The sequence below is a fragment of the Lathyrus oleraceus genome, chromosome 2, assembly GCF_024323335.1.
Source record: "Lathyrus oleraceus cultivar Zhongwan6 chromosome 2, CAAS_Psat_ZW6_1.0, whole genome shotgun sequence".
In the NCBI taxonomy this organism is placed as follows: Eukaryota; Viridiplantae; Streptophyta; class Magnoliopsida; order Fabales; family Fabaceae; genus Lathyrus; species Lathyrus oleraceus.
The window spans coordinates 109,225,367-109,240,722 of NC_066580.1; the positions used below are offsets into that span (position 1 = coordinate 109,225,367).

At 36.2% G+C, this 15,356-nt stretch overlaps 1 non-coding gene across 1 annotated transcript; it reads right to left on the reverse strand.

The window, feature by feature from the left end:
• Positions 1-14,994: 14,994 nt before the first annotated feature.
• LOC127124970 (small nucleolar RNA R71) lies at positions 14,995-15,101 on the reverse strand. The gene has a single exon (XR_007804440.1). It is a non-coding gene; the product is annotated as a small nucleolar RNA R71 (small nucleolar RNA).
• Between the last annotated feature and the right edge of the window lie 255 nt (positions 15,102-15,356).

Consider the following 15,356-nt stretch of genomic DNA (forward strand, 5'->3'; position numbering starts at 1 on the left):
ATGTCTATAATACACATGCCAAATTTCAAGTCCATCCAATAAACCACCAGAATTTCACAAATCAAATAAAATCATGTCTCACAAGAAGTCCACATTTGGTCAAACAGGGGAGAAAATCTCAATCAAATTGGAAATGGATCTAAAAATCCTACAAAAAATCATGGCTAAGCTAGACATCCAGAATATCCAACATGCAAAAATTCAGGTCATTTAGAGCTCATATGGCATGGTAACAAGAATCATGAAGTTGCACAAGAAATGGTGTGACACAAATTGTCACACCTCTAATGATCATGTCATATCTCACAATCCAGGAATGATAAAATAGCAAACTCTAAGCCAAAATGACCAAGAATGAGTCTAGAACACACATGTAAAATTTCAAGAATTTCTAATGAAGCATCATCATTTCATGATCAAAAGAGTAAGCATGGTGCACCAAATGACATGTGAAAACAAACCCTAGCCAAATATTTTTTCCAGCCATGCACAATATTATTAAAAATCACCAAAAAAATGTAGACATCCCAAAGATCATGGTGGAACAAATCTCATATTATTTGGACAAAAAATGAATGAGTTATGATTTTATTAGTGTGGTAAAAAAATAAAAAGAAATGGAATAAGGATGATGAACATGTAAGCATGTGAAGGAAAATACAAAAGCCAAAATGTGGAAACGTCCTCACACGGAATCGAAGCCAGGCAATTTTTAATCCCAGCGCGCGCTATCCTAAATGAATGGCCACATGGCACGGCCTCACTGGACACATGAGCCACAAACACGGAGCGCATGCACACGAACGAAAATATGGATCTAAGCACGATTCTGGAAAATTATTTCAACATTCATACGCGTTCTTGCTCAAATTTCCAGCTCATGAACAAACTTTCACAGAAATGGACAAATGATATATGGATCGACTCGTCTTTCAACATAGATCAACAATATAACCATGATTTCATCTAATTCTAACCATATCAAAGGGATCGATCAAAAGAAGTTTTGGCATCAAACATTCAAATCAAGATATCTTCATCAATACTCAATAGATTTGCACGATTCAAGTTGCAGCATGCTCTACATACTAAGATCTATCAAAGCCATAGCCTAATTTCATGAATTGAGAGTTTCGAATTCCAACCTTATGAAGATGCAACTGTTGAATTTGTTGGATTCGAAGCTTGAAAGTGCAAAACAGTTGTTCAATGGTGATGAGGAAGATGTATGGAAGTGAAGCTTTAGCTCAATCGTGCTTCAATGATCCAGAATTTGCATCTGCCATGAATATGCTCCAAGTTCAACAGTGGTGATTTAGCAAGGTTCTTCCACTTTTGGCCTTCAACAGATCTTCAATTGTGCATGAATTGATGATTGGAATGGAGAACCTGCAAGAGGAATCAAGATTCGAGGGAAAAAGTTGAAGCAAAGTTTGAAGGAATTTGAGAGAATTTGGATGAATTTGAGTTTGGATCTGAGATTGTGATTGTGTTAATGTGATTTCTGTTACAATTAACACTTTATAGTCCCTGTTAATCCACTTCCTTAATCAAGATTAGCAACAATGGATTGGATTAGTGAATGCTCATGCTATGTCATTTGGCCAAAATGCCCTTTTTCCAATTGAACCAATGGAACAGTAGAAAACCAGTTGAAGCAAGTCACAAAACCTGTTTTGAAGTGATTGGAAATGGTTTGGCATGAAAATTGCATGTACTTTTGAAAATCACCTTTTTTCCCACCAAAATTCAAATTGATCACTTGAAAAATGGACTTTTTATGTGATGATTTTTGATGAAATGCAATGATGGATTATGAAAGAGCATGTAAAATGGAATTTTCTCAAAAAAGAATCACCCAATTTGGCCAAATGGTTCAAGAGTTATGCCTCCTTGAAGTTCAACTTTTCTTGAAAATGATTTGATCATAACTTGCCAACCACACATGAGAAATGAGTGTTCTTGGACTTTTTGGAAAGGTGATATCAAGATATTCAACTTTCATGTTGGACAAAATTCCATTTGAAGCTTGTATGATGATGTAAGTTTGAGGAGAAGACCTTTCCATTTTTGGCAGTTTGAAATTACAGGTCACTTACTATTTTTGGAAACTTTTCATCTGACCTCAAATTCTTCAACCTTGATCTTTGAAATGTCAAATGAGACTTGTATGGATATGAATGAAGCCTTTCAAACCAACTCCCACCTTCAAATCCTTGATTTCAGGCACAGTTGACCATAGTTGACTTTCTAGGGTTTCAGATGAAATTCAGCTTGACTGTTGAGCTTTGATCATCCAACCTTTGGCCAAATCACTTAAAAATGATCCCTAGGCCATGTGAACATGTTGAACCAACCCTAGGGTTTTGCCTCAATAGCAATTGCACAGGCTTGCTAGCTTGACTGATCCTCCTAACCAGTCTTGACCTAATCTTGTCTAATGACTTGCACTTGGGCAAAGGACAGTGCAATGTTATGCAGTGGACTATGTTACGTTAATGACCTAATATGAAATGAATGTACAAAATGGGAGGTGCAAATTTGAGGTGCTACACATAGAAAACTAATAAAAAGATCAGAGAAACTGGGTAAGGGGTTAATTACGCAATGGGAAGGTGTTAGGCACCCAAAACGTCCTAGGTACTCCTAGGGAGCCCTTTTCACACTTGTTGTATAAGAAAAAGTTTATTTGTTTATGACATATTGTGCAAACATGAATGGGAAGATGAGAAAAGAATGTACAATTTATTATTTTTGTGTTTGAACGGATGAACCCGTTGCCTACGTACCTTCCATGAAAGGTAAGGATCAAAACGCCGTAGTTCGGCTAAAATATTTCCAAAATATGAGTGGGTTCATTTTAAAACAAGAGCACTAAGGCTTTTCATTCTCAACGGGAGAAAACTCAACCAATACCAACAATCCACCATGTGAGGATACCTTCAACATACTAGTGAGGGGTTAACCCTATAATAAGTATGAAAGACTTACAATCAACTCACTAAGGATGTGGTGAGATTTACATCAACCACTATGAGAATTGAAACCTATGGCTAATGTATGAAAACATATCAACAACGGACAAAGCCACAAAAACAATTGAATGGGTGAAGTTAATTGATTATGATTATTCACAAAATATGGTCAAAGTATGATTAAGATTCAATTCAGAAAGAAGTATTATGAAATGAAGTTTGAAAAGTCAAGGACTTAAGGTCCAGGTTTCTAATTTGAAAAGACATGAAGATGTTTGCACAATATGGATTTACAAGTTTTAAAAGGCAACAAGTGAAAAGGGATTTTGAAACAAAAAGGATATGGATGATGGAGTGTAAAACTTCCTAGAAGTTCACCTCTTGAAATCATATAGAAGATGATTCAAGTGTGTCCTTTGTAATGAGGCAAAAAAGCAAGCAAGCAAATAAAAAACAAGGTGATACCGGATGCCATCAATGGACTTATACCAATCTCACAAACAAAAGCGGATACTGGATACCAATCAATGGATTTACACCAATCTCCTAAAACAAAACAATGATACCGGATGCCAATAAATGGGCTTATACCAATCTCAGAAAACAGACCCGGATACCGGATACCAATCAATGGATTTATACCGATCTCCTAAAACAAACAAGGATATCAGATGCCAATAAATGGACTTATTCCAATCTCCTAAGGTAAAACAAAACCTGGATATCAGATGCCAATAAATGGACTTATTCTAATCTCCTAAAACAAAACAAAACATGGATGTCAGATGCCAATCTATCTGGGCTTACTCTAACCTCCACAGGATAATCATAGGAATACAAATGCCAACAACATGGTCTTACAATTGAATCCTCACATACAACAAACAATCAAAAGCACTAGGCAAAGAGGACATGAGTGGCCAATGAAGTGGTCTTACACTCAATCCCTTCCAAATCATAGGAACAATGGCCAATGAATGGTCTTACTGTTGATTCCTCAATGGGCAAACAAAGATGTGTCACAAAGATATGAAATGATGATCATGCAATAATGAGCAATTAATGATGATAAATGCACAAAGGCAAACAAGCAAACATGTACAAATGAACCAATAAGCAATCAATGATTCAGTTAGCACACACTACATACAAGCAATTAGGCTCAAGCAAGGGTTAGACTTTAAAGTCAACTGGAATGGGGTAAGTGGTGCTCTTAACCTTAACATTGAGAGTTAAGGTGAAGCAGATGAAAGGATATGAGGGGTGTGCCTCATTGCTCTTATCCCTGATCAGGGAGAGCTTCAAATGATAGAAGGTGTGGGAGTTCAGAAAGTTGGAACTCTCTCCACAAGTTAATGACTCTATAGATCTTGGGGTAAGATCCACAATGCTACAACATGTAATGTGAGCAAAGGGAAGACACACATAATAGTAGGAGATGGACTACACATCTCTTTTATCTACCAATTGCCTTATCAAAGGACTTTTCCTGCTTGGGGACAAAGATAAACAATCACAAACATTGCCTCTTAAGGAGGACTTCAGACAGGTGCCTGGCCAAGCAACAGACCAGGTCTTCCAGACTACATGAAGAAGAGATGTTATACCTCAATGCTTAAGCTACCAAGCAAAGCAAAAGCAAGTTCACAAATGAACTATAGCAACTAAGGTACCTGAAATCAATCCAATTCAATCAGTACTCAAGTCACAAAAGTCAAACAGATAAACCAACAGTCAACAGACAATGTACAATCAAACAATCAAGGCTACATTGTGCAAAGCACAAACTCAACTCAAATGAGCCAAAGAATCCTACAAAACAAGTCAATGTTAGTTCATAACAATCAAGCAAACCAACTCAAGCTATGCAAATTGATCTCCTTAAAACCATATGCTTCTTAACCTGAAAACAAACTCAAACATGAGAAGCAAACCCTTAGGCCAAGGCCTAGGGTCAAAGAAAGAGAAATGGACCAAAACAGAACATGAAAATTTACAAGAATCAAGATTAATCAAATAAGAACATCATCCCATTGGTCCCATATCAAAACTATGCACCAAATCCATTTCACAAACAAATCATGTCAAAGTAAGCACATTGGAATCACATTGGAGTAAACAGAATGAACCAATTCAAGTCAAATCAAAAATGGCTCAATAAATTCCAAGAAAAATCATGCCTAAACATAACATATCAAATGAGCAACACACCAAAAATCATGGCATTTGGATAAGTAGAAGCATGTCAATTAAAATCAACAAGTCAAGGTATGCAAAAACAAGCTCAAACAAGGCCACAAATGGTGCATCAACTTAAGGCAATCCTAAAACAGAAATGACATAAGATAAATGATCCAAACCAAAACCAAAGTGAACTTCAACATGTTAAGAATCAATGTACAAAATTTCAAGTCCATATGATAATGCATGAGAATTTCACAAATCATGAAAGTTCAACACTCATTTAAAGTCCAAATATGACCAATCAGCAAAGAAAATCTCAAACAAATTGGAAATGGATCCAAAAATTCTACAAAAAATCATGCTCAAACCTAACATCCAGAAGAAACAACATGCAAAAATTCAGATTAATTGAAGTTCATATGGCATGGTAAATAAAATCCGAAAATTGGACAAGAAGTGGTGTGACACACATTGTCACACCTCCAATGATCACAGCATATCTCACAAACCAGAAATGCAAAAATAGCAAACTCAAAGCCAAAATGCTCATCAAAGTGTCTAGATTATGCATGTAAATTTTCAGCTTCATTAGATCAAGCATCATGATTTCACAATCAAAATAGCAAGCAAGGTGTAAGAAATGACATACATGAACAAACCCTAGGCTAAAAACAAATTCAACCGAGCACAAATTCTGAAAAAATATCCAAAAAATAGTAGACATTACAAGGAACATGGCACAAAAAATCTCATGTGAATTGGATCATTATTTTGAGAGTTATGATTTTTTTTAATGGTGTGAAAAAATAAAAAATGCATGATAAGGTAGACATGAACATGATAAGCATAAATGGAAATAAGGCAAAAGGCAACATGTGAAAGTGCTTTGGAGCGGGATCGAACCGCTGAAGAATTCAAATCCAGCGCTCACTTAATGAAACGCGTCGTTTCATTAAGTGAGGTGGCACGATACTATTGGTGCATGGGAGAAAAACCACGGAACACATGCAAACTGAGCGCAAGAAGATCAAAATACTTCTGGAAACGCAAAACCCTAAGCTTCATCATACATTCATCATGTTCATCAATCACCAAGAACGAATCATTCCAGAAATTCATAAAATATACATCATTCGATCCGTCTTGCATCACACATCAATAATACAACATTGATTTCATCTAATTCTAACCATACCAACAACATCGACCAAAATAAGTTTCATCAATCAACATTCAAATCAACCTAACTTTCTCAAAACTCAATGAAATCAAGAGATCTAAAGTGCAGAATGACTTATGTTCCACGATCTACAAGATGCACATCATTATTTCAAGAATTGGAGCGATCGAATTCTAACCTCTATAAAGTTGCAGAGCTGGAATCGTGCTTCTCAGGTCCTGGAAGTGTGAAACAGAAGTTCTACAATGATGAGGAAGATGAATGGATGCAAAAAAGTAGCTCAGCAATGCTCAATTCTTCTTAAAACTCCAACTGCCATGGGAGATGCAAATGCTCAACAGTCCACGATTCTTGCTGAATTCTCCAAGATCTTCCCTCAACAATCTTCAACAATGCTTATGGATCATCAACAAACCAAGAAACAAGCCAAGGAAATGAAGAACTCGATGAAAAGTTTGAGAGAATTTTTGAGATGAAAACTTTAGATCTGAAAATGTGAAGTTGTTGTTACTGAATTTCTGTTAGAATTAAGGTTATATACCCTCTGCTAATGAAGCTTGTTAATCCTAATTAGCCATATGCAAGATGGATTAGTGAAATGAGCATGCTTATGCAAAAATGGAAAAAATACCCTCATGCACACATGGCCAATGGAACAGTGCGAATTTGGCTTGAAACAAGTCTTAAAATCTGTTTTGAGGCAAATGGAATTGGTTTGAAATGAAAATAATGCACACTTTTCAAATTCACATTTTCCCACCAAAATTCAAAATGAAATCAAGTGAAAAATGCACTTTTTTGTGATGAGTTTTAATGAAATGTGATGCATGATTATGATAATAGAGATCAAGAGAAAATTGCTCCAAAAAGAACCACATGGATTGGCCTTTTGATGCAAAAGTTATGCCTTGTTGAAGTTCAAATTTCCTTGACAATGATTTGATCACAAATTGCCAACCACAAATGAGAAATGGATGTTCTTGGACTTTTTGGAAAGGTGAGAGAAAGATCTTCAACTTTCATGTTGGGGAAAATTTGATTTGAAGCTCTCTTGGACATGTAATCTTGAGGAGAAGACCCTTCCATTTTTGGCAGTTTGAAATTACAGGTCACTTACTATTTTTGGAAACTTTTTATCTGACCTCCAATTCCTCATTGTTGATGTTTGACATGCTATATGAGACTTGTATGGACATGAATGAGGCCTCTCTAACCATCTCACACCTTCAAATCCATGATTGAATGCATAGTTGACTTGTGTTGACTTTTTTAGGGTTTCAGCTGACCTAGCTATGCTCAGATGAAATCCAAGCCTCTACCACTTGAGATCTTGATTCAAAATGATGTCATGGTTCATATGACTTCTTGATGAATGATAATGATGCCCAAATTCGTCAGAATGGCCACCATCTATAGCTCAATGCTTGCCTTTGACTAGCTTGACCTAATGTTGCTTCATCTGCAAGTAACAAGGTTAGATGACAATATTTTTGTACTTTTGGGTTAGTAAACAAATGAAAAGCAATGATATACAAATGCTAAACATGCTTGGTGATCAAGAACCACTCTCAAAAGATAACCCACCCACAAGGAGGAAGGCAAGGTGCACAATGATCCTTGAGGCAATGATATGATGTGATATGATGCCATGAGGGATCTTAGGGACAAAATTGGGGTCTTACAGTGCCATTTCAGTTTGAGCACCTTGATCTTCAAGCTCTGATTTCTCATTAAATAGAAACATTGAGGAAGATCCAAGGTTACAGGGGTGATGTACATCACCCCAACTTCATTTTGATAACCTACTTGTTTATTTTCTTTAAGTTTTAAAAACCTGCGCGTGGTGGCCGGAGTTGGTTCCCTGACCGGAGAAGATGGTGGTTTCCACCACCATCCCCACATGGATGCTTCAGATCCCTTGAATCTCTTTCAAATGTTATAATCTTGGTTGTGCGTTTGCTTGACTTCTTTTAATTCCATGTGTGATGCGCTTGACTCATGAACACCATATGATTGCGCCTCTGAGCCGTGTGATGGTGCCACGTCAATTAATGAGACGGATCCAATGGGCGCTGATTTTTGCTATTTTCTATTTTCTGTTTTAATTTCATTAATTCCTTTTATTTTCAAAAATTCATAAATATTTTATTTGAAGTCACAAAAATATGAGACCAATTGCAAAAAATTTCTTGAAAAATATAGTTTCATATTTTGATTTCTAATTATTTTTGTGACTTCATTTAATATTTTTTGTGAATTATTTAGTTTTTAATAGTTTTTAATTCATTTTAAATACTTTTTGATATCTGAAAAATCCAAAAATATTTTCTTAACACATATGGATCATGATAAGTCAATGAAAAATAGTCTCATCAATTTCTTAATTGACTTGAGATTTATTTGAGATTTTAATTCATATTGTGTTATTTTTATTGTTTTTAATTGTTTTAAAATAGTTTCTGATTTCAAAAATTGTTGAAATTTTTTGTCAAACCTTGTTTAACCATGTTAGACCTATGGGAATTTAATTGGACTTGTTGAAGTTGATTTGAATTGAATTTGAGGTTTGACCATATTTTGTCCATTTTAATTATGCATTTATTTTAATTCCAAAAATACCAAAAAAAATATGTTTGACTTGCTGACTTCTAATCTTCATTTCTCTTCTGATTAACATTGGTTGATGATGATTTGATTCACTTTTGACCAATTGAATTTACACTTTATTTCTTTGTCCATTTCATTTCATCTTCATCTTATTTCTTTTTATTTTGGCCAATGAGTTAATGTCTTATGGTTGGTCTTGACATAGGAGAGGTTTAACCTTCTTTGATCCAAATCAAACTCAACTTGATCCATGATCAAGTGAGTTGCTTTGTGTCCAAGATAGGTTGATTCTTGGTCAAGCAAAAAACCTAAAGTCCATACAAGGCTTTCCCCTTTTCTTTTCTTTTGGCAAGTTGTAGGAGCTTGGCTTACTAGTCATGATCTCTAACTTGTGTTTATTTACCTATAGTTTTATTGACCGGCCTCAGATAGGTGTGACTACTACATTAGTCCACTTACGATTGTTTAACATAGAGCTAAATTGTCTTATGACACACTAACATAACCACTAATTACTAACTTTAATTTGAGCATTTAATTTCTTGCAATTTACTTTAATGCAATTTACTTTCTCGCTCATTTATTTATATTGCTTTTCCCTTTGCTCACTTGAGCACATATTTTATGTTTATGTCATTTTCCTTTTGCTCATTTGAGCTCATTATTGTATATAAATATATTGTTGTCTTGTGTTTGTTTTGTCTTTGTTTGTATGAACCCAATGCAAAAAGGAGAAAGGACTTAGAATTAGGACCTTACATATGCTTAAAGGAGTTTAAGAGGAACTAGGCCTCATGCCTTTAGAATGCTAAACTTGTTGAAGAGCAACTAGGCCTCATGCCTTTAGAATGCTAAATTGAAAAAGTTGACTTCAAAGGACTTATAATTTAAACTCATTCTTTGTCAATTCCTCTTATTGTGTTGTGAACTTTTTGATGTTTGCTCTTATGTGATAGGGATTCTATCTTGAGATAGTAAGAAGGACCATTGTCATGAGTAGCCAAGTTAAGAGAGACAAGCCAAATGGAGATCCTAGGAGATTGAATCTAAATATTTGATTGATTGCTTAAGTTGTTTGCTAAATCCAAAGGAAAGGAGCATCTTGAATCATCTCTATGATTTCAAGAAAAGGAACTCCAAGGGTTTTATCTCTTTCTCTTATCTTTGTATGCTTTAGGACTAGCCCTTCTCTTCTTCTCTCCACTCTAACCCAAGCCAAACTCATTTTTGCAAACTTTGACTTTATTTTCAAACTAAAAACCTAGGCCTTATGCCTTTGACTTTTCAAAATCTTTCATTAATACTCATTGTGAATGAATCTTAATTCAACTTTGACTTCATTTTGTAAATAAATCTAACTTGTAAATACAACTCACTTCAGGTTGATTTTGTGGTTCCAATGGCCACCTTTGTTAAACTTTTCATAAACATTAGTCATAGGTTTGAGTTATCATAGTGGTTGATGTAAACCTCACCTTATCCTTAGTGATTGAACTATAAGTCTTTCATACTTATTATAGGGTTAACCCCTCACTAGTATGTTGAAGCTCTCCTCACATGGTGGATTGTTGGTTTAGGTTGAGTTTTCTCCCTTTGATAACAAAAGACCTTAAGGCTTTTGATCAAATCAATTCACCCATATTTTGAGTTTTTTACCCCGAACTACGAGGTTTTGATCCTACCTTTGTGATGGTACGTAGGCAATGGGTTCATCCATTCAAACAACTAATTTGTAAATATAACGTATATTCTTTTCTCATCCCCCCAATCCTTTGCACATGATTTTCACAAATACCAACCTACAACACACATTTGCAAAAAGAGGTTCCCTTAGAGTACTAAGGATGTTTTGGGTGCGTAAAACCTTCCCATCTCATAACCAACCCCCTTACCTAGATCTCTAACATTTTTATTAGTTTTTTATTTGATAAAACTTCTTACTTGGATTTTGTTCGCTTTTTAGCCTTTCCTTTGGACAAATAAAAGTGCGGTGGCAACTCGAATTGTATGTTTACTTTTGGTTTAGTCAATAAACCTAAAGGTAACGAATACCCCGCTACAGATCTGTACCAAGCCAAATAAGTATGACTTAGTTTTTCTTCAGTTGGCATGACTACGTCAGTTAACACATGGTCATGACGGTGATTCCATTTGCGACACTCCGATCTTGCGAAGCTTTTCCATGGATTGAAGTTTCATTGGTCGTTAACTTTGCGCATATGCCATTCTCCTAGGCTAGCTGGGGGATCTGGAATATTTTGGGGCATACCGAACTGCAGCTTCACGTGATCACTGTTGTGCATCTCCACAGTTGTGAACCGTATTATCAGTGTGCATGCAGTCCATACAGCCGCGTCTTCAGCGTTGACTTGATGGTCATGATCCAAATTAAGGTATGGACGCCAAATAAACTGAAATGTAAAAGAAGATTGAATTATAGTCAAGGTAGAAGAAGTTAAAAAAATATAACGAAATAATTAAGTTATTTTCCTTACGTCTGTCGGTCGAAGGTGATCCAACAGGTTGTGATACTGAGTAACACAGTGTCTTGGGCATCTGTTGTAACTCATACCACGTGCAGACCATCTACACCAAAAAGTCAAAAAATATTAGTTAGAGGTAATAATCTTTAAAGAAGTAAGTAAAGATATAGAAATTTAAACAACTTACTTTTGTGCATACGGAAATATGAAAGGGTTGTTATTGACAGGTGCTAGAGACGGTAGTTTTGACCAACCCCATGCTTGTAGCAAAACAATACATCTAGAAAATGTAGATGTGTCTTTGTGTGAGTTTTTGCACAAGGAGCTATAGAGATAGGCTAGACAAGCAGATCCCCAACTGTAACTTCCTCTCTATCTACATGTCTAAGTAGAGGTAAATACATAATATGCATGCTAGAACAACTACCTTCGGGAAATAAAAACGAGCCAATTAACAGCATAATGTAACACCTAGTTTTTATTATTCGAGCATCTTCGGTAGAATGCTCATCTAAGAATAAACTATTATAGTACGACTTAAGGCGTGAAAGTAGTATACCTTGACCTCTTGCGTTATCATCTAACAAATCAGTCTCCAAGAGATCCATGCAAATTGAATTTGCATAGTTGGTTTTACCATTAACAGCCTTACCTTCAATGGGTAGTCCCAAAAGCATGTAGACGTCTTCTAACGTCACGGTACACTCACCGGTTGGGAACCAAAATGTGTGTGTCTCTGGTCTCCATCTTTCGCATAAAGCTAGAATGAATTCGTTATCTATGGACCAAGACAAAATCTTGCTTATATGACCAAAACCGGCGAGTTCAACATAAGGTTGAATCATCGGGTCCATGTGGACATATTCGTGGACCCGAGTTCGGAACCTTGATACATCCTATAGAAGAAAGAACAAAAAACTTGACTAAGTTGGTATGTTAAAATAAAAGGGGGTTGGTGAAGATGAAAGATAAAAAGTTAACAAAAGAAAAAACTTACATATCTTGCGATGTTTGCAACCGTTCCTCTATGTGATTCGCCCATTGTGAGGATAGACATTTTGTCGGGGGGTTGGTGTAGATGAAACTACAAGAAGTTGTTGTAGATGAAATTGTAGAAGAAGTATTATAGAAGAAGTAGTGAGAGTGATGGTGTGGAAGAAGTGTGATAACATGAAATTATATCACATTTTAAGACTTAATTTAATTAGATTATATTATCATTTACTTTAATTTATCCCATTTTATCAGATATTATGCAGTATTTCTTTTCTATTTACATCAGGTACCCATTTTGAAGCAAAAGTGAAAAAGGGAAGAAAAGGAGGTGTAAAAAGCAATAAAAAGGAAACAAATAACCAAGACCAAGCCCAGCCCAAAAGAAAGCGCACGTTGCCCCTGTGACGGGCGTCACAAGGAGTGTGACGAGCGTCACACTAAAAGCACTCCTGTGACGAGCGTCACACATGGTGTGACGAACGTCACACCAGTCCTCTATATTTTTGGCGCAAGGAACTCAACTGACCACGTTGAAAGCTACTTCCACGCACGCTTAACCCTCGGAACGAGACCACGCACACGGAAACCCTTGAAAAGTAGTTACACCAGCAGCTGTATAAATAGCAGCTAATTGGGAAGTTTCGGAGGAGAGTTTTTGCACGCTCAGTTTTGCGAAAGCTCTGCCAAATTTGCCTTTCACGCCTTTGCTTATTTTTCTTCATTTCCAGCACTGTTCATTTATTTATTTCTTTTGCAAGCTTTACTTTCTTTTTTCCCTTGCAATTTATCTTCCCCGTTTTTAGCTTTTAGATATTTTTCGCGTAATAGTTTCTACACCGGAAACTACTGTGCAACTTTATACCGGATTTAACCTTACGTTATATTCGAGTTTTATTCCTTGATTTATTTTACTGTTTAATTGAAGAATCCAAGAACAAATCCTACCGGCTTGTGGTGGAGTGTTCAAGACCATTGTATTACGCATTCAGGTTCTTTAATTGTTATTTAATTTTTTATGTTTTATTCTATTGTTTATTCATATTGCCTGCCTGGAATGAGTCTGTTTATGCATGATATAAATTCTTGTTTATTTAGCATGTCTGGCTAATTTGCCTAGGTATCGGTATGTAAAGTAAGCAGAATAAGGGGTCGAGACTGAGTCGGTCTATCTAAACTTAAAATCAAAATCAATCTTTTTATGGTCTCAACTTACAGGTTTAATAACAAGATTTTTTACCAAAGTAAAAGACATAAAGAAGTTAAAATCAATAGAGCGAGAGTTTGAGATTTTAACTGGACAGTGTAAGTTAGGCATTAATTCTAGATCAGGGCGAGAGCAAGTTTTAGAGTTAATTAAATTCTGACCTTTTCCAAAAAGTATTTTTAAAGATTGAATGTGAGGACGAGAGTTAAGCATTTGGATTTAATTGTATAACCTAAGTCAACAGAGCGAGAGTTTGAGATAAGGGTGTTTAAAACGGTCAGTATTTTCTTAAAAAGAGTTTCTGCAACTTTATTGTTTTCAAAATATGGTTTTTGACTTAATTATAAGTGACAGCAACATTAATATAAAATCATGGTTTATTCAACAGAGCGAGAGTTTGAGATAGAACCTTTAACCAATAAAGTTAACCGAAACGATTCATTTTAAAACCAAGAAACCGACAAAGACTTGATTCCCTAGTTTTGACGAATTACATACCGATATCCGTTTTATTAATATTTAATCTAGACATTAGTTTAGCTCTTAGTTTTTCCCCAAACAATCAAACGTCTTCACCTTAGATTTACGTAGTAACTTTAGATAACGGTATATCAATTCATAAGTCCCTGTGGGATCGATATCTTTTAAAACTACGCGATAGAACTGTGCACTTGCAGTTTGTATCCCATTCTCGACTCACCCAGTCGAGCGATCAAGTTTTTGGCGCCGTTGCCGGGGACTTTTATTCAATCGATATCGTAACTCTTCCGTTACGCTGTAGAGACTAAGGTTTCTTTTTCTTCTATTTTCTTTCTTTCGTTGATTTGTATGCCACGCACTCGCTCTCAAGGCGAACCGCTCTATTTACGAATCAACGATATAGAACTATATCTCCGAGTCTTACGACGAATTCGGGAATATCGTGCTGAAAACAATCTCCCTCCTATAGACCTTCCTGATCTCAAAGATTTTCCTTCTTTAACCGAGATGGCAGAACCAGCTCGTGCTCTTAGAGATTACGCCGCTCCATCGCAAGATGAACCGCATTCAAGTATTGCTCCGCCCGCAATCGAAGCAAACAACTTTGAACTTAAACCTTCGTTGTTGCAGGCTGTGCAACAGAACCAATTCTCTGGAAATCTTACCGAAGATCCAAACCTTCATTTATCCGTATTTGTCCAATACGCTGATACTGTTAAAGCTAATGGTGTCACTTCAGAGGCAATTCGACTTCGTCTTTTTCCTTTCTCATTAAGAGATAGCGCTAGAAGATGGCTTCAATCTCTTCCTTCCAACTCAGTCACCACATGGAACGAGTTGAAGAAAGTTTTTCTTGCCCGATATTTTCCGCCAAGCAAAACAGCTATGCTAAGAGCCCAGATAAACGGATTTAAACAGAAAGACAACGAGTCTCTTTTCGAAGCATGGGAAAGATACAAAGACATGATGAGACTTTGCCCACACCATGGTTTGGAAGACTGGTTAGTAATTCACACATTTTATAATGGTCTCTTATACAATACAAGGTTAACAATAGACGCCGCTGCAGGTGGTGCACTAATGAACAAACCTTATGCTGATGCTTACCAGCTTATCGAGAGCATGGCCCAAAACCACTATCAGTGGGGAACCGAACGAACAACAGTGGAAAAACCTCAACCGAAAACTGGCATGTACGAGATAAGTAACCTTGATCACGTCAATGCAAAAGTGGATGCTTTGGTCCA